We start from the raw sequence: 26,377 nt of genomic DNA on the forward strand, positions 1-26,377 counted from the left end.
ATACTGTTAACACTGCGAGAAGTCAACAGCCCAACTATATAACAGCCTATTAATAAAAATAAAGCATTTTATTTTCTTCCAGGCTTCAGTTATAATCTGAATATTTGTTCTTATATAGTATATGTAACCAGTTTATCTGCATTGGGTAAATTTTCTGTTAAAAATACTCCGAGGCCGTATCCTGATAGCACATTAACAAATTCAAAAACAGATTTCAAACAGATATTGTGTAATTATACACGTTAAACAATAATAACCCGGTTACATATATGTATAGTAGCAAATTAAACATATTTGCTAAATCAGCATATATATGCACCACGGCCTTCATGCAAGGTATGTGGTAAAAGGCACAACTGCCCAGTTAACGATAAAACCGCTGTTTCCCACGCCAATGAACGTCAAACTCCTTTAACCTCCAAGCAAGACATACTTCAGAATATGTTGCAGTTTTGTTTGCGTTAATGTGCCATTAGTGTTAATAACAGAAGCGAATCTAATGCCCTCAACCAAGTTGTGCGACTGCTCTGTCCTGAGATCGATCATACAGCTTAAAAGTTTTTAATTGCAGTATTTTATAAAATTTTGGATAAGTAGACGTAGTCTATTGGTGACTTCATGTTTATCAAAGTTTATGTTTTTTAAACAACTGTATAAAGCAATGATATTTTTTATACAAATCAACTCAGGTGAATCAAAAAATGGACGTTTTCTGGGTTGCCAGCTGTCATGTACAGTATCTGGCATGACACACGCTTTCAGATTCCCACGCTCACGCAGGAAATCTTACAGCAAATCTATTTTATTCCACTATAAACCCAAAATCAGCAACATCAAAAGTGCTGGGGTAATTTACAAATCCTGAAGACTATTTACAAGGTAATGAAACCGTTATGCTTGTGAATGTGTGTGTGGTTTTGAATTGAAAATCTCACTCCAGCCAGCTCACCAAAGTTGGAAACCTTGCGTTTTATTTAAAATGAACTATACAAAACTTCACTGTTTTCGGCTGAAATGGCTTATCATTCACTGTTACTCTGACAATTATGAAATTAATATGAAAAAAACATAGTTATGTTACTTCTTATATCGTTTCAAAGTTAGACCGCTCATACCCAGCTGTAATAGCAATTGAAGTGTATACATAAAATATACCGTGATAATAATTTTAGGTCATACTGGCCACTCCCACATCATGGTGCCATCCGCTCCCCAGGTAAACAATGCCCACGCACCGGACTGTCCACTAGACGTAACAGAAAAGGTGTCTCATCAGACCAGGCCACCTTCTTCCATTGCTCCATGGTCCAGTGCTGATTCTTACGTGCCCCTTGTTGGTACTTTCTGTGGTGGACAGGGGTCTTAAGAGTCTGCGACTATACAGCCCCATACCCAGCAAGCTGCGATGCCCTGTGTTCTGACACCTCTATCATAACCAGCATTAACTTTTTTAGTAATTTGTGCTATAGTAGCTCTCTTGTGGGATTGGACCAAACAGGCTCCCCACGCACATCAATGAGCCTTGGGCACCTATGACCCCGTCGCTGATTCACCAGTTGGCCTTCATGAGACAACTTTTGGTAGGTACTGACCACTGCATACCAGGAACAGCCCACCATTTTGGAGAAGCTCTGACCCAGTCCTCTAATCACCACAATTTGGCCGTTGACAAAGTCTCTCAGATCTTTACACGTGTCCATTTTTCCTGCTTTCAGCACATCAACCTCAAGAACTAACTGTTCACTTGTTTAATATATAATGACACCCATGACAGGTGCCTTTGTATGATATAATAAATGTTATTCACTTCACCTGTCAGTGATTTTAACGTTGTGGCTGATTGGTGTACAGTATATGTACATCTGTGCGTCTTTTAACCCACTGCACTGATGTTGATTCCTGGCATGCCTGAAGGGTACTACCCTCATCTATCGCAGCTCACCGCCGTCTCTGAAACTCGAACAAGAGAGAATACTTCAATCTAAAAGCTATAAGTACAAAAAACTTTTCTATTTCCCCTCCTCCACATGGTGAGACAGTAAGGCAGGCCCCGAGAAGGACACAAACTGCGTGGAACCCTAACCTGGGCCTCTCACTCAAGGTTAGCTGAGGGTAAAGGCGGGGAAAGCGAGAAGGAGGGGGGCCGAGACCATGACGGGGGAGGCCTGAAGTGAAGAGAAACAAAAACAGATCCCATTTCAAAGGCAGTAAGTGAGAGGAAGGGAGAGACGGAAGGACGAACGGCTGCGAATGAACAGGACGGAGTGCCATGGAGTTAAGGGTAGGAGCGGATGAGAGCGGGAGTGGCAGGGGCGAGCGGCGGCGGGGACAGGGCCGCCTAGGCCTGCGCTAACGGCAGCGAGCCGGTGAGGGAAGGGATTCAGGGAAGGCCCTGCTCATCCGAGGGTCGGCCCCAGCAGCGTTTCAGCTCACATCTCCTTAGCGACGGGCACAAAGAGAGGGGGACCCTGCAAGCCTGTGTGCACTGGGGCTGATTTAGGAGTTTTTGAACTTTGGCCAAAAATTCCTGAGGTGAATACAAAAGCGCGCTATAAAGCGCTATGCAGAAGCGGAAAAAAGAAAAGGATGCCTGTATGTGTGAGTGTGATTGTGTGTGCGTGTGTGTTTTGTGTGAGTGTGTGTGTGCATTTGTGTGTGTGTTTTGTGTGAGTGTGTGTGTGTGTGTGCGTTTGTGTGTGTGCGTTTGTGTGTGTGTTTTGTGTGTGTGTGCGTGTGTGTGCATTTGTGTGTGTGTTTTGTGTGAGTGTGTGTGTGTGCGTTTGTGTGTGTGTTTTGTGTGTGTGTGCGTGTGTGTGCCTTTGTGTTTTGTGTAAGTGTGAGTGTGTGCGTGTGTGTGCGTTTGTGTGTGTGTTTTGTGTGATTGTGTGTGCGTGTGTGTTTTGTGTGAGTGTGTGTGTGTGCATTTGTGTGTGTGTTTTGTGTGAGTGAGTGTGTGTGTGTGCGTTTGTGTGTGTGTTTTGTGTGAGTGTGTGTGTGTGTGTGCGTGTGTGTTTTGTGTAAGTGTGTGTGCGTGTGTGTGCGTTTGTGTGTGTGTTTTGTGTGAGTGTGTGTGCGTGTGTGTGTGTGCGTTTGTGTGTGTGCGTTTGTGTGTGTGTGTGTTTTGTGTGTGTGTGTGCGCGTGCATGTGTGTGTGTGTGTTTGTGTGTGTGTGTTTTGTGTGTGTGTGTTTTGTGTGTGTGTTTTGTGTGTGTGTTTGTGTGTGTGTGTTTTTGTGTGTGTGTGTGTGCGTTTCTGTGTGTGTGGATTACGTTTATTTAACAAATGATCCACAACAATATAATAAAAACCCTTTTGATGTTATGGGGATCATTTTTTGCTACCTGCAGGGGAAAATAAAAAAAGTCTGTGAATCTGTGAAAATCTGTGAATGTGAAAAAACTAAAACTGCTCAAAGTCTCAAAGTTTACTTATGGCTAAGGATAGGGCTGGGGTCAAGATCGTCATGTTGTGATTACGGTTTTGCCCATAGAAATGAATGGGGAGTCCTCACAAAGATATATATATACAAACCTGTGTGTGTGTGTGTGTGTGTGTGTGTGTGTGTGTGTGTGTGTGTGTTAAGGACCAGTATTAAGCACCGTGTTTCAACAAATTCCAATCTAAAACACTGAAAGTCCAGTAAAAGATCTGCAGAGTAAAAAAAAAACATTCAGTAGAACTCCTGAAGGTAGAGGAAGAAAAACAGGCAGAAGGAAAGGTAGAAAAGTACAGTGAGAAAATGTGAGAAAGAGAGAGAGGGAGGGAGGGAGAGAGAGAGAGAGAGAGAGAGAGAGAGAGAGAGAAAAGGAAAATAGGGAAACGCGATCATAAAATGGGATTAGAGTGCAGTTAAAAGGACCTGGATGTCAGCCAAAGGTCTGGGCCTCTCCAGCAGTAACCATGCTTGGCTGGAAATGGCTGAAAGAAAAAGGAAACCAAACAGCGAACGCACCCAGCGCCGACTCACCCACGCCTGGCCGGCAGCGCCATGCTGTTCGCCGCTTCTTCCCGCCAGTGGACTTTCACTTTGGAGCTCTGGACACCCCATAGACCTCTGACAGATCGATACCGCTACGGCCGCAATGCTGACCTCATGCAGGCTCGACGACAGAGACATCCCAAGCCAATGGCAGCAACCGCGTCTAAAGTCACATGTGTCCAGTTACAACACACCGGAATCCATTTATGATTCACAAAACCTGCCCAGCTAGATCTACAAAGGGCCTCTGCTTGCTTTTTCAGCAGTATCTATTAATAGCACCTTCCACGTGTGATTGACGTGACTGCACCTGTCATCGCTGCGCTTGCTGCACCTGTCCCAGTCTGTGCAGGCTGCGCAACCAAACGGCGGTAACAAATTGCACTGGGGAGCACAACTCTGACCAGAGGTGACCTTGGGGGGGGGGGGTTTCCCAAAAAGCTCACAGCGCAGGACGCAAGAGGGAGAAAGCGCGAGTCCCGGATGCATGTGTGGTATGCGGGTCAGAGATCAGCCGGACAGAATGGACGTGGCGTTACAGAAGTCAGCGACTGACCAGCATGGGTCTGACAGCCTGCCTGCACATGGGGACGCACCGTGACTTTGGCCTTTGCACTGATTATTCTCGGCTAACCTTAGCTGGAGATCAAAACAGCGCTTTGCCAAACGGCACCCAGACACTTTTTATAGCTGCCGCGTTATGCAATGGAGATTACACTCGAGTAGCCAAAAACGCAATGGAGGAGGAGATAAGAAATCCGATTACTGAGGTGTAAGGACACACAAGGAGGTGTGGCACGCGTAATCGCGTCTGAATAGTGCCGTTGGACGGGTGAGCCCTCGTGTTGCCGGGACTCACTTCTTCCTCTTATACTGTGCAAAAGGAAAACACCGGCCTGCATACCCTGCAGCCTGTGCTGTACTTAGACCTGAACAAATACTGACACGACTGCAGCTACACGTGGCAATGGATTTTTTTCATTTGTGCGAACATGTGTACGTTTTAACTCTGACACGTTCTTGGACGATTATAAATGAGGGCCCAGGGATCCAAATATTTGTGGTCAACAAGGAAAGACGGGTCCCGTTCCAGCCCCCTCAGCATTTCCCCAGTGTCGTTACACTCGTTTCAATCCCTCTCTTTAGTCTGTTAAGAAGGATGTCTGGAATTGATTAATAGCAGTTATTCTGGGGTGGATTCCGTCAAAGCCGACCGGCTCTCTCTGAACCCAACAGAGGACTTAAGAATGAAACAGCAAACGTGTTTCGTCGCTAGGCCTATCTATAACACCCCCCCCCATTCACTTCTACTCAGTCACTGATTGTCTTTATAATTAACACTGGAACAAAGTGTGTATCAAACACAGTCATTCAAATGTTTTGCTTTAGATATGAAAGCCATTAAGGAGGCGAAACTGCAAAGAGCTCAGTTGTTCATTAAGCATTACTAGCACTCAGCAACAAGACGCTCTGAGTCCTGGTGTAATTGGGTCTGTTATCTGTAGGCTGGTATACTGTACCTAGGCACTGTAACATAAGCACACTTCCCATTCCTGTCAAGGGCTGAAAAATAAAATTCAAAATGATGGAATCATGGCTCATTAATTATCTGAAGCAGGTTTCGAGTCGATCTCACTTTCTGCTTCACTGCTTCACTTTCTGCTTCACACTTGAACTCACTTGGCCAAAAAAACAGACTCTGCATTTAGCTGAGTTCACTGTTTTAAGTGACTGATTTATTTTTTGGAAGAGAGCAGTTTGTTGTTAGACTAAATGAATATCACTTAGTCAGTGACAGCAATTACAGAAACTGATACAAAAATATAATCCCAAACTATCCTTGATTAAATACACGAATTCCACCTGCCCTGCCCCCAGACAATGTTTAGCGTCATCATTCACATTATATCCATGCATACTGGCCCAGTCTTGCATTTGGGTGGTTCGCAAAAAGTGAATTACTTGAGGATTGTTTGTCATTTTGTCACACAAACAGGTGGGACACGGCTCTAAAACAGCCATTATGTCTTATATTGAAATTAATTTGAATGTAATTTCCAAAATTATTTACCCAATGAACCAGCAACACAAAGCATCACATTGTAATGAACTGGAATACGATGTCAGTCATCCCAACAAAAGGGTTAAATAGGGTTTAATTTTGCAATCACTCAAGCATTTAATATTACAATAAATGACAACAGAAATCACTATAACGAAACGTGCCACCTAACTACACAGTTACTTTTACTGAAGTCAGGTTTTTAATAAGACATGTTCCATGTTACTATTTAACATGAGTTCTGGGGGGTTTCTGAAAATGTAAAATTATCTTAAAAGCCATAGAATATAAAATTGTACAAGTAATTACTTGACTTTCACACATTAATTAATTCATAAAATTCAGGCTTGCTGTCTAGCCTCCTAAAGACATGTGATAACCCATAATCGTGCCTTGAAATAATGACAGTCTAATGCTGGAGATACTCGCCTGGTATGCAGTCTCTGGCACCTATCTGACAGAATTCATCTGATGGACGCTGAAACACCCAACACCGCCAGACTGGCCAGCATGCGCGTAATCGGGGTTTATGTGGCGTGTGCTACCGAAAGCCACAGTGCATCCAAGATGTATTAAAATCAAACGTAAAGCAGGGAGACACAGAAAGCAAACTTCAAGAAAACTCAGACTTCAAGAATATGAACCACTGCCCATAAAGTAATGACGCAATTTCAAGGTTCTTGCTACATGGTATGGGGTGTTACTCATCGCCAAAGCAAGACCTGCCCAGGAAACTGCGAAAGTGGAAGAGGGGGGCTGGTTTTCTCAGAAATCCCAAGACACTTTATGGGTGTCACTCCTTCCTGAGACACATTGCAAGTCGCAGTGCACGCTTACTTTTCAGGAAACCAGTAAATTCCTCATTAGTATAGCGATCGAAATGCTACCATGAATGACTGGGACAGTCCTCAACGTTGTGAATTATTTATCTGGAAAGTAAATTCATCTGATTGTATGTCTCCGGCGCCGGCTGACGTGAGATTTTCACTCGCAGACAAGTCTGCACACGCATTCACATGTATGCAACAAGTTAATTGCCTTAGTCTGTAGGTGTTTTCTAACTACCCAACACTTTTCATGTAGCTAATTTTAGGTCTACAATGGAATAATATAGATTCGCCGCAATCTCATCCATGAGCGTGAGAGTCTGAAAGCACGAGCGTCACACCAGATGTGTGAGAGTTGGTCTCTGCTGGTGTCTGGGAGGAAATAAGACCACGATTCATTTCGGAAATGTGGAGCGCGCCATTCGAGCCTGCGAATTTGCCATACCAGCATTCGCTGTTTTTTCGTTTGACCGTAGCTTAGTTCGATAATGACACGCTTCCTTGACCTAGTCTTCCTGCCATCACTTTTTACAGAGCTCCTTCTGATATCCCTGCAAAGGCAAAGTCCCGAAGTCGCTGAAATGCCTGACAACAGCACATCAGTCAACCCAAGGCCACCGAGCTATCATCTTACATCCACTGCCGCCTAACAGGACTCGAGACGCAGTCTGCACTCCGGTCATGGATGTGTAGCAGGGCCACACATAAACATCCTTCTAACCTTGTGTCTGCTTTGCTTTTTGCATTTTCCATTATGTATAACTCCATGTGGCCAGTGCATAAAGAGATTGTGTGTTTTTCAGTGTCATGTATCGTTCCAGCCATTATAACCACATATACAAAGCAAGGCATAGTGAGATTATAGCCTACTGGCGCACGAATAGGGCATAAAGCACATGACGGGCTTGCAGGGACAGCAACCCAACACATGCGGTATCCTGCAGTCTGACTAAAAATACGAAGATGTCTTACCGAAGCATGGTTCAGACAGACAAAACTGCTAAGAAGATCATGCCTTTCATCACAGGATACCCAGGAGCTCAAGCACTCTTCCACAGTGTGTGTCCTGACCCGAACTGTCCTCTTTTCTTTAAATGACCCTCACTTGATCCTAACCAGGGCATCAATCACTGGACTGATTTCCTGCACTGCAACTGGAATCAGATCTTTGTAAATACGGACTAATTATCTCATCGATATTCACCAAAAATGATCACAATGAAGAACAAAGCCCTTGTAAAGATTAACACAGGCTATTGTTGGGAAGCTAATGAAACAGAAACTATGAGGCAAAAAAAGCACTTGTCTCCAAGCACACGGTCACATTAGCCTCGTCCCAAGGCACACCTCGCAGACTCCCGCAGTCCATCCGGGTGACCCCATTTAAACCCTAACAAGGCACTTAGTCCAATCAGGCCCAGATGGGTTTTATTACCTGAAGTGTCTGTACGAATGGGGTTGGTAATCAGTCTACACAGTAACGTGACAGATCACCCAAACCCACTTCTGAGCTGTTTCTCTGTCTCCGGAAAACTTACACATTTGACTTTTCGCAATGTATCTCATTGGCAGCTACAATCATGATCAGTATCTGTGAGTAAGATTATATTCCAGAAAAAAATATCATACAGATAGATAGTAAAATTGTTTTCCAGGACAACGATTGTATAAAAAGAATGTTAAGAACAGTGTGTCATGAATACAATCTTGCAATGATGTTATTATATTTCACGGTTCAGCTCTGACATATTTTCAGAACACAGAAATTGGGAAAGTTACGTTAATTAATGTTTGTTTTGTAATTGTTTTGTTTGTTTTCCACCATTGTTTTGCACACAAACAATACTACAATACTTCAATCAGACAGCAACTGCAATCAACAGACAACTGAACACACCGAGTATTGTACTGTTCAATTTCAAATAGTCCATTCTAATTAAGCACAGCTAATTAGACAAAATAAAAACACAAAACAAAATGAAGCTGTCAGACAAGCTACCCAGCTAAGTATGCTGTATGTTGCTTTTATAATGCGTACAATCAAAGATGAAATCCAGAACTAACAATGGTAAACTTGAGGATAGATGCCAAGGAGAAACAAAGCAATCCTGTATTTCAAGGAGCTCAATAAGACTCTCATGGCACAGTCTGGTATCACTTTGCCTGACTGCTCATGTTACCTTCAGATAGATCTAGGGGGGCCAATGTTAACTATCATCAATCATTTTATTTACTGGACACTTTTACCAAAAGCATCAGCATCAATTCCAGTTTCTCCGTCTGCTTTTGCTGGTTTGGCCTTAACCCCAGTTCCTGTTCCTCAGTTTAACATCAGTTTTATAAGAAATTTAAAACACCTGAAGAACGTTAAGGAGTTAGTTTGAGTTCTGGTTTTAGCATAACAAAATTTATTTTAAATAGTTTTACACAGACGTTAGGCATTTTGTTTTGTATTAACGTGCATTTCCCTTGAATACGTTGCAGATTGGTATGGGCCGTAACATCTGTCACTTGAATAAATGCACCAGAAATGTTAAAAGACCAGTCTAAACCGGTGTCTGTTTACATGTTAATATTCAGTACAGATGGAACACAGTACGATAACGACAAAAGTCGCAGTCGTTTTCTGAAATTAAACTGCCTTCGAACAATTAGATCAACGACACGCAATGACGATAGTGCCATTTTAATCAAGCACTGTATAAAGGAAACAGTGCCTATTGGGCAGAGGGTCATGGGTGCGCTTTTGTTTTGGTCACTCAGAAGGCACTGAACTCCAAAGCAGCTGCCTCACCCAAGGCAATTTGCCACTTCAGACCAGAAATAAACAGGCATGTATAAGACTTCTGTCAACGTTAAAGTAAAGTGAACTGACCTTACCTGCCTTCAACACCTTCACTGAGGATCCCGAGCCGTCTGAGCTCTGGCTGTTTCTGCTCTCATTACGTCACAAAGCAACACTCTCAGGAAGCAGCGATTCACCCTGTCTTTGACCTCCCATGCTAAACCTAAACAGGAACTGCCTTCGTAAAGGAAGGAATACAGAATTATATGAAACCGCGTGTTGTAATAATCAGAGAACATGGTGTTCCTGGGGACCCCGGAGTTGAGTCACTCAAACTTCAAAGGAACTTCTGACTGCATTTGGAAACTACAGCACAGTGAAGCACTATATGGATGCTGCTGACTCCTAAATTATATACCTGGGGCAACAGTCAAATAAAGAAGCGAAACAAACGCATGCCGAGGCCGAATGGGACAAGACGAGACAAGGCAAGGTCTTATTTCTCAACCGCCCTTCGAAAAACCTTTATTAAAATGATTATGAAATCAATGTTGGGAAGTTACTCCACACTTTCTTCTGTACTTTTCTAATTAGTCTCCTTAACACCTCCACAATTAGCATGGTTTCTCGCACCATTGTCAGATCTACTGTTTCCTTCTGTGTCGTGAAAACCGTAAGTTCCGGAATCAGTAAATCACCATTAGCAGTTAAATCACAAGTTCAGGAAGAAAAGGTAGCATACATAATTCAAGGGTTTTTTTTCCAGAGCTGAAGTTAAATACCCAGAAAATAATTCTCCTCCAGTATCAAAGTGAGTGAAAAGCTGCAAAATAAAAGTCCTTCTGTGACTGGTGTCTGTTCCTCGTTGCTGAAACAATGTCTATGATATCTGGCGAATTTTGGGTGTTCGCAGAATAAAAAGGGCTGGACGTGCCTTTCTTAGGGCAGAAAGCTTGCAGAGATTCGGCGTCTGGGCTCAGTATTTAGCCACACACTGCCATGAAAGCAGGGCACACAGCGTTTCTGCAGTCTGCTGGCTTCCGCCTCGCACATGCTCAGTGGACACCGCTCCTCACACCCAGCGGGAGTAAATCCTGCGGCTGATTACCAACCCGCGCCATCCCAGTTGTCCTAGATAATTCCTGGCAAAAGGGTCAAGGTCCTAACTGGATTTCCCAGGCATGAGAATAAAATCACGTCACAGAAGATCCAGAATGAGTTTCAGAGGAAATCATCACAACACAGTTAGAGAAATTAGTAACTAAGGACTTCAGAAGAGGCAACAGAGCCTAATTTTTGCGTGGCAAATTAAGTGGTGATGGATGCTACTAACCAACTGAGGATGCCGGTACCACAATATAAACTGAAGGATAGTAATCTGTTTACTTTACGAAAGCCGTTTTTATGAAGCGTGATAATGTTTTGTCAGTGAATATTACATGAGTCTCGACTGATACTTTTTCTTGAAAAAGTGAAATCCCTGAGCTCAGCGGGTTCAGCAATTACCACAGTGATGCAATCGCCTGGCTCTTCAAACACACGTAAGCAGGCCCTCCCTACAGGTCTGCACCCACGTCAATAACTAAGCCAAAACTGCCAACCGTGCACAAAGAATTCTTACACGGTATCATATTTTAGTCAGTGCAGGAGCTGCCCTGCGCTCAAAGCCAGACAACATTAACTCAGCTCTAGGTCTCTTATAGCAGTGGCAGTGGGTTCGCTCGTGCCCCTGTGAGTGAGACAAACCACACTGCGCTAGGACGCACGAGGCATGTCCTCTGCCATTCACAAACCTGGCAGTGGCGGGAACAGCTAATGACAGAGACGAGTTTTTTTCAAGGCGGGGAGATTTGCACACATGCCGGTCAAACTCCTCCCAGTCCAAGCTCTGACTCACATGCAATCGAGTGCTTAGTCTGAAGGCAACAAATAGGCGCAACAACATCCAATCTCTAGAAAAATGAGACGTTCATGTGCAAAAAATATCTAATTTCCCGAGTGCAACGATAACAGTGCGCTGTTTGACACGGCAGCAACCTACGAAGCAAAACGGTCTGCTGTCTAGTTCTGCGACACAACGCCGCACTGCTGTAGGTCTCCGCTTAAACAACCAAGGTGGCAGCTAATCCAAGATATAACGCAATTAAACAGGGTAATTCAGCTGAGTATAAAGCAGCATTTTGAAATTTGCGTGGGAGGGGGACGACATTCTCTACTTTCAGCATCTCACGCTTTGAGGTGCATGATATTCTGATGAAGACCTTTCCTGATGGCTGAAGGCATCCCTGATGAACAATACGTCCATTAACTTCTTGTTTTTTTTTCTTAACTCAGCTGGACAAAACTGACAATCTTTAGCTCCTGAAGGCTTTAAACCACAGGACACACCTGGAAAACATTGATTTTGCTTCTCCGGCCTTCAGTCTGACATTAACGACGCTCCCCAGAGGCTATAACAACATGATAGCAGCACACTCCTCCTGCCGCTAACTCTGACTCCCCCAGAAGCTTTGAAAAAGCCATTTGGCTGGAATGCTTTAAAAGGCCATATCTGAGTGCCTGGCTTCTGACTTCAGCGAATGCGTGCACGCGTTTACCAGAGGCAGGGTGGCAGAGTCCCACCCACGCATCAAACCTGCAACCTGAAGCGTGCAGTCGTGACAGCTGCCAAGGTGCAGTGCTCCGAGCACGGAGACGGCGAGGCACCATGTGGTCAGGAGCCAGTTATCTGAGCACCGCCGGCAGAGCAGGGAGACAGAAGGGTAGCACTTTGATATCAATCAAGTTAATCGCAGAGGCATTACTGAAAACGCGTGGTGACATTTACACTTTCTACAGAGAGCTGGCAGCTTGATGATCTGTGTCGCTCTCATGTGAGCAGAGAAAAAAACGGAAAATGACCATCGCAGTGAACTATGCATGCCTAGGATCACAACATCCTGTTTCCCCACAGGAAATGCTACCGTACAGGTCATGTATAATTGGGGTTTTACTGACAGCATGAACAATGAACTCCTCATTAACAACTAAGTAATAATTCTATACAGTTCAAGCAACAGGAAAACATTTCAAAACAAGTGACTCTACCAAGACTATAGCACAGCCAGGACTATATAAACGAAAATGGTAAACACCCCCGCACACATCTACTAAACCTGACAGCAGTAAGACACTTACTACATGCTTGCTACTTGAGCAACATGCTTCCTGTGGTACGGCGTGCGTAGGAAACAGGGTCACAGCAGCCAGAGGTGAACAAGCCGTCCTAATGAATGGAGCCATTGCTGTTAGACCCACCCTCACTGGGACCCAGGACAGTGTGGCGCTCCTGTTGGCTGGTGATACCATGTCATTCATTGCTGGGAGCCAATCAGAAAGGCAGCCTGGGAATCCATGCTGCAGCACACAGAAGGAGCAGGCGGGCAAGGGACAGTGTAACCGCAAGAGTCTGTACCGTCCCACTAGCATCTCCCACCGCTCCGCGCGTTGCGTGATCTGCTGATGGCGGGGTTTTGTACCTGAGCATGACAGGGGCGCGGAGACAACAGCCCCCACCCCAACTATCTTGCCGTTGCAGAGATAAACAGCGTCCGCTTCCCTTCAGTACAAGATCCGACCACAAATGAAACAGCGGGTGCAAGTTTCACGCTAACACTTCATGCTAACACTTCATGCTAACACACAAGTCAAGGGAAAGTCACATCACCAGAGAATCACTTCAGCATATGCTCAGTGGCCACTATTTTAGGTAACCCCACGTAGTATCAGAAGCACTATGCGGGCCGAGTGTGGTTTCAGTAAAGCTGTCCTACACACCGCTAGTCGTACTGGGCTGTTATTTTTGCACTTGTGGCCTTCTTGTCAGTTTTAACAAGTCTGCCCAATCGCCTCTGACGTCCCTCATTAACATTATGTTTTCAGTCACAGAAATGCAGACGATTATTTGTCTGTTTGTTTTTTTGTACACGGTTCTGTAAAACCTAGACTCTGCAGTATGTGGAAATCACACACTGCACCGCTACGTCTGGCACCAATAATGGCACCACGTTTAAAAACTGCTTAGATCACACGTCTTAGCCGTCGTAACGCTCAGCCAAACAGTAACTGAACCTCTTGACCCCGTCTGCTTTAGCTTTAGCAAAATTCTCCGTCTGTAGGAGCAGGCTGTTTGCACTAATGAGCAGGTATATCTAATAAAGTGGCCGCAGAGAGTTTAATATATATTCAGTGTTTTAATTAGTACTTTTCTTAGCACTGCAACCTAACAGTGAAAACTGTACAGGGGCATGTCTGGTGAAACGCTTCAAAGGTGCCCTAGGGAGGGGTGCGGTCGAGGTATAAATGTACAACCAGGCGTCGAGTTGTAAAAATATTTCAAGGGGGATGGTGGGGGTCAAGGGGGATGGGGGCACGATAAAATTTGCTGAGGCTCGCAAGGGGGGGGGGGGGATCGTGTGGTCCAGATTAAATTGTGTTGTGGAGTCCACAGGTTGAGTAGCCCTTATATAGTCAGTAGATTTACCTTTGCGTGTGTGACAATTAGAGAAAACAATTTAGGGAGACGGTGGGGAGGTGATATTTTCAAAGAGGTTAGTTCTTGTCATTTTCTCCCACAGGAGGAGGGGCAGGCTACCCACACGCACGCCATGACAACTGGAGCCCTGTGTACAACACACTGCCCCCACTGCAGAATGACGAGCACGCTGTCAGCCACAGACATGCGGACGGTAGCACCGTGTCATGCTCCATTTTACGCCAGTCACATCTGCTTTCTAAAACTGAAGTCAAAATAATTTGCTTTAAGATGAAACAATTTAAAATCAGAGATTAAACTAATTTTTGGTTCTCGCCAGGCATGAACTCATAAGAGTTTCTCCTTCATAATGTTGTTATTACTAACTGGGGGTTAGAGAAAGATGTACTGCGTGATTCTGTGCGGGGACTAATTCCACAGAGCAGGACACCAGCGTTACTTTTCTCCTGAAAAATAGTCCTTCTTCGATCCAGTTATACTGATAAACATCAGACAGGCTCTTACAGTGGGGCTCGTAATAGACTCCTGCACACACTAACTGAGCCAATATGTGGATTGATCAACTGGCTGTAAGCCAAGATGGGCCCCTTCTTGGCTCAAACCTGGAAAAAATCACTCTTTCTGTACTCTACGTTCTACAGCAGAAATAAAGGACCATTTTAACTCTAGGTGGGCCCTGCATGGGCATGCAAATGCACTCAGTTTACCTTTCGGTCAAACTCCCCATTCCCACGGTTGTAAAGGGGCGTAACTAAACAATTCCATGGCGACTGCAGGGATTCGCAGCACTTCTGCCTTCCACGGGAACGTTAAAACAGCGCGATGGCAGGGCGGCAGCACGAAGAGGGACCGGCTCCGTCCTCCTCTGCTCTCCTCCCGCTTACGTCCCGCAGCTTTGGCACCCGGGGTGACCTATTCCCAAAGTGCCCTCCATCTGGCCGACTGCCCCAGCGTGGCTACATATCTGGGTTTGCATGCGGTGGGGGGAGGGAAGGACATGCAGCAGGAATGCAGCCCTCAGAAGCCTTCGGTGAGGCAGCTGGTGAACGACAGCCCGAACACAGAGGGTAAAGCCGCGGACGCTGCTCTTTGATCGGGAACCACGCCTACAGGACGCTCGCGGCGGCACAGGATACGAAAGAATAAAGGCCTTCTGCTTCCAAACTTCAATAACAAAAAGCTTGATTCAGTTCAATTTATTTATATATAGCGCTCTTTGCCAGCATAGAAAACACGTAGTCATATACGAAACAATGAAGCTTTTTTTTTTAAAAAAAACAAAAATCATAAAGGATTAAGTAGAGACGGTAGGCTGTTCTGGGGGCGGGCCTGGTTAAACCCTCTAACAGTAAATTAGTCCCGGGGGGGTGCAGGAATGTCCAATTCAGACAACCTCCCCAGAGACTCACAAGCATGCTTGTCAGCTGGAGACCCCCGGGCAATTTTAGGCTAGAGTCACGTGTGGTTCTGAGGCTAGCCTGACGTAGAGCAGTCACCCAGGGGTAAATGTTGCGACATGGACAGCAGCAAGGAGCCATGCGAGGTCACAATGAGGTTATCTTAGGGTGGGTTTGCCCTAATATAGCCGGGCGTCCTGACAGCCACATACATCCCAACACGCAGAGTGAACAGGCTGAAGAGCATCACCATCCTCGTTATAAGGCCCTGCTTACAGTCTTGGCTACCAGCTGACACAGCCGCCTTTTCATAACGCTCATACAGTTCTTCAGTCTTCAGCGTCGGCCAGTAGGTATAGACACTGTCATTTTAACGTCTGCCTTTCATGGCTGCTGGTACAGTTTCTTTTAACCGGCAGCATTTCACAGCAGCTTCCGTAACTAAAACTCTCTGACACCCTACAGAAGGGATGCAGTGAGGGGGGTGGGGGGTAAAGAGAGAGAGGGGAAGGTTAAGTACCCCCCAAAATTAATTTTGGATTCATTCATCCCCTACAAAAACTGACTTTTGTATTAGAATTATTAAGTTATGCCCCCCTCCCCCCAAAATCAAAGTTCGTCCTACTCCGCCGACGATGTTGCTCGTTCTGCGGTTACAGGGCGATCTGCTGATTAATGGCAGCCCTGTAATATCTATTATCTCTTGTGCTATTGGTGGCCTCCAGACCAAGACCAGAAAAGCAGTGATCGCTGAAGCGGTTGCTTTTGGCGTATAGAGCTACACACTGAATCGCATGCCGTAGTTTTACGTGTCACCGGTGGAGAAAATAAGTTTGCACTCCGTGCACATTGACCTGAAGCTTCTTGCCCTGCAGTGATAACCCACAGATTATCACTGCTTTCACTGCCCACCCCCCCAACTCCTCCCCACGTCAGCTTCTTGCCTTCCTGCATTTTTGGCAGGACCTGGGAGGTCTGTAAATCACAGCGCGGTGCTTCCGTGCTGCCCAGCAGGGGGACCGACAGTCTGCACAGATGGGCGCTACGCTGCCATAGCATAGCAATACGGAGAACCAGGAATTAGCTTTATGTGATATCAGATCACATAAAATCATATGCGGTCATGACACGGAAAACAACACATCTCCTTGTTCTGCTTCTTTTCAATGTAAGTGATATCGCTTTCATGATCCTCCCCCACGGCCCTCGGTCTATCCTCTCGTGGTCGTGGCGCCTAGCATGTCTGTCTGCTTTACAGTGACATTAAACCAGGAGGCCCCATGACTCATCACTTTTTCTTAAACTAAATGTACAGTTGCTAGAGGCACTGCAAGATACACGATACAAGATATAAGACACAAGATACTTTATTCGTCACATACATGGTTATACATGTACAACATGTAGTGAAATGTACCCCGAACGACCCTTAGACCGCGCAAGACAAAACTAGAATTTGAGTGACGTAAAACAGTTACAATAACCAAAGTTACAATACTAACTAAAATATATGCATAATATGGAGAAGTACAGGATAATATACAGAATATACCGAATATGCGAAACCCCCCCCACTCATGCCACCACCACTCTGCGGACTGCATTGAAAGACTGGGCTGATGCATTCACAGAGGAGGGAAGGAACGAACTGATGGTGCCCAGAGAGATCAGAGTCGACACCAGGACTTGCGTAGTGAAGCCCCAACAAGGACAAAACATTTCACATCAATCCTCTGAAGAAACGTCACATCGCAGTGTTCAGCAAAGACTCAGACAACACAGGACTGCAAGGAAAACACCCTCAGGTTCTACTAAAATACACCCGGCTAGAAATGTTCAATCACAGGTGGTCTGAGAAATGGTTGAGAAAGCAACTTCCAATATTTACTTTATATTCTATATAGTGTAGGTTTTTTTCCACCGTACCATGTTACAGGGCCAAAGAACAGTCACTCGTGCAAGTTATGATCCGAACTGAGGACTGTGATGTTATTTTAAAACCTCGAAATCAGCCATAAATTTCCAGCTCGCTCCTGATTCATTGTTTTATGCCAGTTTATTTTTTATTAGGTACGTAGAGGAAGGGAAGGTGAATCAAAAGGCTCGTAGCTATTTGTGTGATTCACTGCACCTTTTCGCAGTTCCCAATGACGGCATGTATTGTATGTTGTCTATTGGTTTGACAGGAACACTGGACCAGAGGCCTCATTTTTTTTGTCGGACCCAAATTTCCACTAGAGGAGACACTTACTCGTGAAGTATCATTCTTGTATATTAGACCCATTTGTGTTCCGCCATAGAGGCTGCAAACGCCGCAGCTAATAGCGGCTCTGTTTGTCCGGACGTCCCCCCCCCCTCACTGAGTCACCCCAGCTTCCCCATACTTACAGTAAAAGACCAGCTTACTGACAACTGTCTACTGCAAAGACAGTGAAAGAGTGTCACATCACATGACCTGACCACCTGAGCTGAACACAGTAGAGATGGTTTTGGAGAAGGTTGACCAGAGAGGGAAGGAAAACCGGCCAATGAGAGCTCAGCATATATGTAAGACCTCCTTCAAGACAGCTGGAAAAGCATCCCAGGAGGCCACCTCATGGAACTGGGGTAGGGGAGACAGTAGGGTCAGCCAGTCTCTGGAGCAATTGGGGTTTAGGGTCTTGCTCAAGGGCCCAATGGTGGGATCACTCTGTTGACCCAGGGATTTGAACCGGCAACCTTCTGAGTCCCAACCCACAGAGCAGCCTCACCCCTCCCCCAATACTTTTTTTTAATTTATTTTATATTTTTTGGTTAGCAACTAATCCATGTGTGTTATTTTATAGTGTCAATGTCTTTATAATTATTCGAAAATGCAGAGAATAGTACAAATGAACCTTTCTGTGGGTAGGTGTGTCCAGCCTTGTGACTGGTACTGTATATAAGACTGCACACACGTTGCTGCCTTCGTGTCTGAGAGACTCTCAGTATCGAACACAAACACGTCCCTTGATTGGTGAACAGGGATATGCTTGGGAGGTTGGATGTGTAAAGATGAAAAATCTTACAGTCAGTGAAGGAATTTCCAGCACATATGGACAAAAACCCACATTGTCACAAAAAAAAAAAAACGATGAGATCAGCCAAAAAGGGTGACCTTTTCCAGGACTAAGCCGTTAACCCCGATATTTCCCGTAGAATGCCGTCAGAAGTCAAGCGCACAAACAGAAATTCCTTTCCAGCTGCTTAAAGACCCTCTAGTCGCCTGCATCTCATTCATTCATTCACAGAGTGGAAACCGTTTCAGCAGAAAATTGAACCAACAGCTCGCTCAACAGGTCTGATGTTGAGAAAAACCAAGGAGACAGCACATGACCACGTCACTGTCGTCCGCGGAGGAGCGCAGTCAAATGGCTTTCGCTATGCCACACCCGTTGGGATGTGGATTTAATCTGAAACTCCAGGTTCCTGCTCAACCCTGATTTAAATGCATGCATGTCATCAGCCTCTCGTCTATCTGATTACAGCCGGAGGGCGTCTCTACGCCTTTATAACGCTTTTCATTCCTTTTTTTTTTTTTTGGGGATGGCATCTTCCCAAAAATATTATAGACAGTAACCTGCTTCTGCTTTTATAAAATTCATTACACGCATCGCTATTTTGAACTTGAGCGTAAAACAATTCTAATTGCATTGACGTCAATGGGGTTGGGCATGTGTAAATTATAGTACCCCTTACCCAGCCAGCAGTGATCCCACCACACGGCGTTTAAATATCACATTGTAACTCTGTGTGACATGTACGGAGAACTCCAGGGTAATTTTCTCGCCCAGGGTGGGGTTGGGGGTATAGGGGGGAGGGGAGGTAGAGCATACAGGTGTGCAAAGGAAGATAACAATCAGTAGGCGTTGACAAGTGTAGGTAAGCATGCACTAACTGTGTACCTGAAGCGATGACAACACTCTTCCTATTGCATGAACATGGTCCAAATGGCACTAACCCATTCAATGCCAGGATGCCAACCAAGGAAACCGTCAGCTAGGCTAAAATTCAGAATCCAGCACCAAGTTCTTATATCTTCATAAATTTATCGCAGCTTCACAGTTTCAGTCTGGATATATTGCAGATATCATTTATCACTGTTGTGTCAAACTCAGACAAATACGCAAACATGAGCCCTCATGGAAACTGCTCTAAGCCTCCTAACCTGTAGGGGGCAGAGAGAACAACCTGTGCTCATACACCATGACATACACCATTCCACCGGTTAACCAGAAAACGTTATGAACATTATTAAAACAGCAGCTACCATACAAAACAAACACAGTCACCCATGCACATTCATTAGCATTAGGGGCGGAAGATCCACGCAAATGTGAAAACTCAAAAATAATACTTGGGCCCATTATAAAAATGCAAAATTAAGAGCACAATCAGTTTAAAACTGACTACAAGAAGCATGACATTCCAAAGACACAGATACAACTGGCACCTGAGTGTGGCCGGTTGGTGAGGCAGCATACCCAAGCCGACACGCACACATCCCATAATTCTTTTAATTTTTTTTTTACCAAAAATAACTTTTAATATTAAAGCTACAGCATGCACTAAAACTAACAAATATTACATAACAGCAACATTTATATATTACATGTATGTAATGTGTATATAATGTGTGTAGCATTTATATATTTTATCCAATTTCAATTATTTTTTGTATTGCTCTTGGTTAACCGATTGTGGGCAAATTCCAGAAAGTTCCAAAAATATCCCCATTTAATTGTTCACGACCAACTCTCGAATAACCAAAACCACAAACATTTAAATTTGCGAAACTAAGAGGGCAACTGTAATCACAAATTGAGGGTAGTACTTATAGCATTTCATGCAAATGTGTTTTGGGAAGCCTCGCTGGACATGTTCCTATTTTACATACACAAACGAAATACTTAATTTGACTGCTGGTGTGGGATCTTGCAGGATTTATGCTGACTTGCATTGCGGAGTTTGGCTTGACGTAGCTATTAGCTATTAGTCAAAAATTTACCGGCGAAGATAAATATCGTAGGAAAAAACATTAGCGGCTATTAGAACACAAAAAGGATCAGAGGAGCCTGCCATCAGCCGCCCCTGCGAAACGAAAGCAGGCCTAGAGATTATCACAGCAACCTCCGACAGGGTCATTAAGGACTGACACATGACCACTCAGACCGGGGGGGGCTGCATCGCCAACGGTGACAGGATTTCCTAGAGCAGCAGGCTAACATAAGGCCCATGCATACTTCAGATTGCCCACTAATGTAATGCATCTCGTTGTCCTTCAGAATCAAAAGCCATATCAGCATGCAGCCCCCTAATGCTTAATTAACGTTTAATTGTCAATCTATATTTTGGATGTGATAATTAGACTTAAAATAGTCTTTAAAATATCAAGCTTCATCAACATGCTGCATTGATTTGAAGCAGATTGTTATTTTTTTCTTGTACTCCATTTGTTCAAATTCGAACTGAAATTTCCAACGTTGAATCAATCGCTCACTCGAGTAATTGTGAAGGTGAAGCAGGTGTACAACCACTGATACGAATTAGCACCTGAGATGCAAACAGGTCCTTACATGTTATTTCACGGTCGTGACCACCTTTGAGTTTGTCAATGAGTGTCTGAAGTAGGAAGAAGCCAGCAGAGGAATGTGCTATTCAGGGAATCTTTAAGGCTTTCAGAAGTACTGTGACCATTTTCCCACTAGAATTAGCATAACCACACTGTCTACAGACTGCGTCATGCTCTTCCACTCCTGTTCTGGACTGATTCAGGTCGTCAAAATATTCTTATGCAACGCTGTTTGGTGTTATGCAAGCCCAGCCAACGTGGATGTCTCTTAGCCTTGAAACTTCAGCCATCGTCTTAAAAAGCAGTCTGTGGTAATGTTAAAGGCTGGCTCAAAAAAAACCGGGATCTTTCACAATCCTGAAATCCGTCCAACAATTTCCTAAAATGTGTCACGAGGCCATGTGTTTCTTCACACAGCTTAAACAAACAATAACAATTTAGGAATGCCAAATAAAAATGTTTTACACGTCAAACGGTTTGTAATACAACTTATTTTTTATTTTTTTTTTTTTTTACTGGGGAATTGAAAAATCACAGTAAACTTCAGCAGTTTCTGTTTAACTCCCACCAGCGGCTCTGCTGCTGAATCCAAAAAAATCTATCGACTAGGGCAGATGCCCAGAAACTGTTTCAGTTACAAAATAGATATATTTACATCTGCATTTGTCTGTTTGTTACTGAATAAACTGTAAAAAACTGCAAGATGGTAAAACATATACTAAGAGACATAATTACATCAGTCATGGCAAGCAGTTATACATCTTACTGTATACATGAGTGAAATGAAAGACAGCTTAGATAAAACTTGAAAATCTCACGGAAAATGTGCATAAAAGAGCCTGCAGTTCACCACTTTTAAAACTGCATGCAGCTTGACTCCTAGGCTTGTCGTGCTGCAGATGCCTGCATTTATTTAAATAGCTCTAAATATAGGTTTAAATCCACAGGACAAACTGTTTCCAGTTGGCAGTGCGCTTAATTTTTACTTCTGTATTGAAAATGCATCTGGAATAAATACAGGTTTGATTTCACTTTTCACCTATGCAGTCAATAAAATTTTGGAGGGGGGGGGGGGATTTTTGTATATGGTATTAAGTAAATGAATGATATTTCACTGGACGTGCAAATTGGTTTTCACTATGCCACATGCAGTAAACAATCCCCCAAGTCGCCTCTTCATGCTGACAGTGAGTATAACGACAGCTCCTAACCGCCAAGCACCACACTACATGCTGCACATCAGGCCTGGGGAAAACATTCACGTTAGCGAAGCCAAGCACAGTCAGAACCGTTAGACCATTATGGAAAATCCCCTGTGTGCAGGACAGCTCTATTAGATGTTCTTGCATGAATAAGGAGGACCTGAACAGGCAAAGAGCTGCCAGAATATGAGTGTCTTCATACACAGGCAAAAATAGATTTTTTTAAATGCTTTTTGAACTTGATTCCAGTTTAAAGGAGCAACGTCGGCCCTCAACAGCTCTGATCACAGCTGAAGGCAGGTGCTGAGAACAATCTAGGCAGAAAAACCACAACCCGAACTACGGATATCCAAGAAGGCTGGAGAAGCACACAGCTACTTGGCACTTGTGGGGCTGCAGAAACCCATTCTGGGAAAGTTGCAGAGTGTGGCATGAGAGAAAGGTGTGTGTGAAAGCAGATGTGTTATCTTTAAGGGAGCAGGACGTGAGTAGGTGGAGATGAGGGGATCAAGCGGGAGGCGATAAATACAGTGTTGTTCAACAGAATGGCGTGCTGATCAGCACCTCTGCCTTAGAATCTGACTGCTTATTTTAATGTGCTCCATTTCACCTAAAGAACGTGCTCTAAGGGAATCCACTGAATTCCAGCACTGGGCCACGTTAATAAATGATGTCATACATCCCAGATACACCAAAGCAAAAAATGTCAAGCAAAAAGTTTTCCTTTTTTCTAATGTGAGGTGAAAAAAATATTAAAGTCAATTATAAAAAGTAAAGAATGAACTGAGTGAGTCGCTACAGAAAATGACGTTGGCCTGAGCGCAGATGACCTCACTCCCAGAATCTGCAATTAACAGGTAAAACTTCCTTATGTAGCTGCGAAAAGCGCTTTTTAATAGTTCTTCAATTACAGTTACCGTATTAGCAGGATGCCCTTGGTAGGTCCCGAGGCCTTTAATGTCGGCCATATCGCTTCCGAAAGACACAGTCATCAGATGTGGCAGGGAATATTATTAAGATAGCATGAATTTTGAAATGGCATTTCTGATATATATACACCTTCCACTTTTTCTTTTATTATGAACTGGGAGCGTCCCAAGAAGAACAAAAGACCAATATAAAGCAACCACTGAAACAGTCTTTCAATTACTGACAGAAAATCAAAAGCGAAACAAAAGTACTGTACTAAGAGTGAAGTACAAATTATGGAATATTAATTAATATTTTTGCCACACTCACAAGTACTCTGTACGTGTGTAATACGCCTTTTATTTATTTGCACAAATAACAGTGATACACCACTTCAGATAAAAGTACTGGCTGTTTAAACTAATGCAAACGTAATATTTTGTTGGCATCCCTTTTACCTTATTCATTTAACCCGCAGAACTAAATTGCTGTTTGCAGCAAAAGTGTATTCATTTTTGCAGCAGTAACCTCAAGGAAAAGTCATTCATAAAACACAGAGTGAGAACCACCCAAGATTGACAGTGCAAAGTGCCGCTTACCCCCATAGGCATGCAGGGATGATGCAGGGTTAAATATCAGGCCCGCTCCTTCCAGCCTGTGACATCATAATACAGTGAATTCAGAGCAGGACATCAGCTGCATTGCCAGGTTATATAAGCAAACTCGCATTCTTCGAACGTCAAGCTGTGCTGCAATCCCAGGGCAGGACGGCGGGGAGGAACCAGGAGAAAAACCCAGAGAACGGCACCGGTTTCCTTCCAAAGGAGTTCAGCCATTCCAAAAACTTGGCAGAAGCGGACCTGGGTCCGGCCAAAGCGAGGAGAGCGCACCGGCTACCTCCCACGGCGGTATCGAGGACACGGACGTCGCTGCTGACAACGGCACCCTTTGTGTCCCATTCATTCAGCTGCTCATTAGTCCACTAATGACAAGAGGCTCTTTTACACAAAGTTACCCTCCGCTTCTACCAGCTCCATTCATATTATGCACCAGGGGTTTCCCTAACTCAAGGGATACTCTGAGCTGCTAACTCATAACCAATAACAAGGCTAAGTTACAAACAAAAAGTACAGGCCATACAGCGTTAAGCAACTAAAGATCAGATAATGATTAAGGGAGAGGCCAGCTGACTTTTAAGGGGCGCCTGAAATTGATTTTCCATGAGCTCATTCAGATATCAGTTGTAAACTACAATCTGGAATAAGAGATCTGTTTGTTGTTTATTCCTGCAGTGATGTTTTGAAAACTACTGTTTGCATTTAATAATCATTTACAAATAACCACATACACATTAAACAAAATTGTCATTCCTCAACTGTTTTCATACGAGAAAGAGGTAATAATGTTGGCTGGTCATATACAATGGGCCCAAAATTTCGTTCATAAATCTGGGCTGGAGGCAGAAGTATGAAGCGGTTCGCGGAAGCTAACGGGACGCACCTGTTCAGCTCCGTCTTCCTACCTAGAGAAAGAGGGAGACCCGATCTAAACTTTCTCTAGTGCAGTCTAATGAATTAAATGTATACAAACCAGGAGAAACGAGCAAATGCACCCCCTTTCCCGAATAATTCAGAAAAATCGTGCATCAGAGTATCAATTGAGCAATGTTATTGTTTAGCTGTGCAATCATGGCTTTCTGCAGAGCAATACGCATGGGAATTAAAACTAAAAACAGCGAATTACGAAACTCTGCTGCAGACCCCCTCAAATAATTTTTGCACAACCATTCCTCCCTTATTACATTTTACACAGATTACTACAATTTCTGGATTAATATAGAAAAAGCAGAGTGTGGGATTAACGTTAATAAATGCATTAGTTAAATTTCTAATTGGTACTTCAGCTATGGTGGACGCAGGCATTTTACAGTGGCCCGTCCGGATGCAGCAGAAAATTTTTTACGATGTTTACAAACTCAGCAGTGAAAGCTACAGGGAGAATATGTCATTGAAAAGGAATCTTTACAGTAACTGCGCAAATCAGAAACACATTTTCATTAAGCAGACAGTGTACAGAAAGAAGTGCAGAAATATATCCTTACTTAATACACATTCGTACAAATAGTTCGCTCACTAGCTCAAAAACTGGGCGACACAGCGTGATTCTACATTTTATGATTCTGGCTAAAAACGCCGCTAAATGTAGGTTGATAATTCAAAAAATGACAAATATAGGTGCATGAACATGGCCGGAATACAAAAGTGACCCCGCATCCGAGCTGCGTCGCAGCCGATCCGCAAGTAATGTCACGATGTAGCGCACTGGATCTGTCAAAAGCACTTAGCTATCTGATGCAAACTGGCGGCGCTTTCACCGGACAGATCCCAGCACACGAAACGCAGAATGCCCCCGCTGAGATAGATATGTTCAAAGTACGTACTTTGCAGCGGCACTCACCGTGCGGTCCCCTCGTCCGCGATCACTGCGATCTGCTGCTTTTTATCGCAATTAAAGGCGATTAAAAAAAAAAAAAAGCAGAAAGAAGGGGAAAAAGTCCAGGCAGCGGCCGTATCCTCGCTAAGCGCAATAGTTACGCACACTGCACAGTAAAGGTATATTCGAGCAAAAATCCTCCGCCGGCCGCGACTTGCAGTCAAATTAATGCTTCGCGATGGCGTTTTAGGCGAGTCGCACACCATGCGGCTTTATTCTATATCTCTGGGAAAAATAAAAATGCTCCCCGGCCGTGTTCTTCGCCTGCCACGACAGGGAAATGGAAATCAACAAAATACTACGATCGCTCCTCCCTCCCTCCCCTCGCCTATGTACAGTATGTGGGCGCGCACAGCTAGAGGCCTGTATAAAAGAATTTAATCAAACTATCTACTGCACTCTACAGGACGACGCCGTAAAGCGCTTACTGTACCCTGGCCGCCTATGACGGACTGCATATGTGTCCTGATCATTACTTATCTTCTTATTTTGTATGATTAGTCTTTGCAACCATTATATGTCATCCCTGCTGTGTATTGTACTTAAATTGTTCTGATTTTTTCCCCTCAACCCTGGCTGAGTGTTTCCTCTTTAGGGTG

General features: G+C 44.1%; 1 protein-coding gene across 4 annotated transcripts in view; it reads right to left on the reverse strand.

Annotated features, from left to right (window-relative positions):
* LOC125742831 (thyroid hormone receptor alpha) overlaps positions 1 to 26,067 on the reverse strand; it is a 92,504-nt gene extending 66,437 nt beyond the window's left edge. For 2 of the 4 annotated variants that reach the window (XM_049015219.1, XM_049015220.1), the window contains exon 1: positions 25,743 to 26,067. The gene's annotated coding sequence lies outside the window, so the exon portion shown is untranslated. Of the gene's footprint in view, positions 1 to 3,967; positions 4,043 to 25,725 lie in introns of those variants that run through there. The other 2 variants (XM_049015221.1, XM_049015222.1) reach the window with 2 other exon arrangements.
* Positions 26,068 to 26,377: the final 310 nt, after the last annotated feature.

Source organism: Brienomyrus brachyistius, chromosome 5 (genome assembly GCF_023856365.1).
Source record: "Brienomyrus brachyistius isolate T26 chromosome 5, BBRACH_0.4, whole genome shotgun sequence".
In the NCBI taxonomy this organism is placed as follows: Eukaryota; Metazoa; Chordata; class Actinopteri; order Osteoglossiformes; family Mormyridae; genus Brienomyrus; species Brienomyrus brachyistius.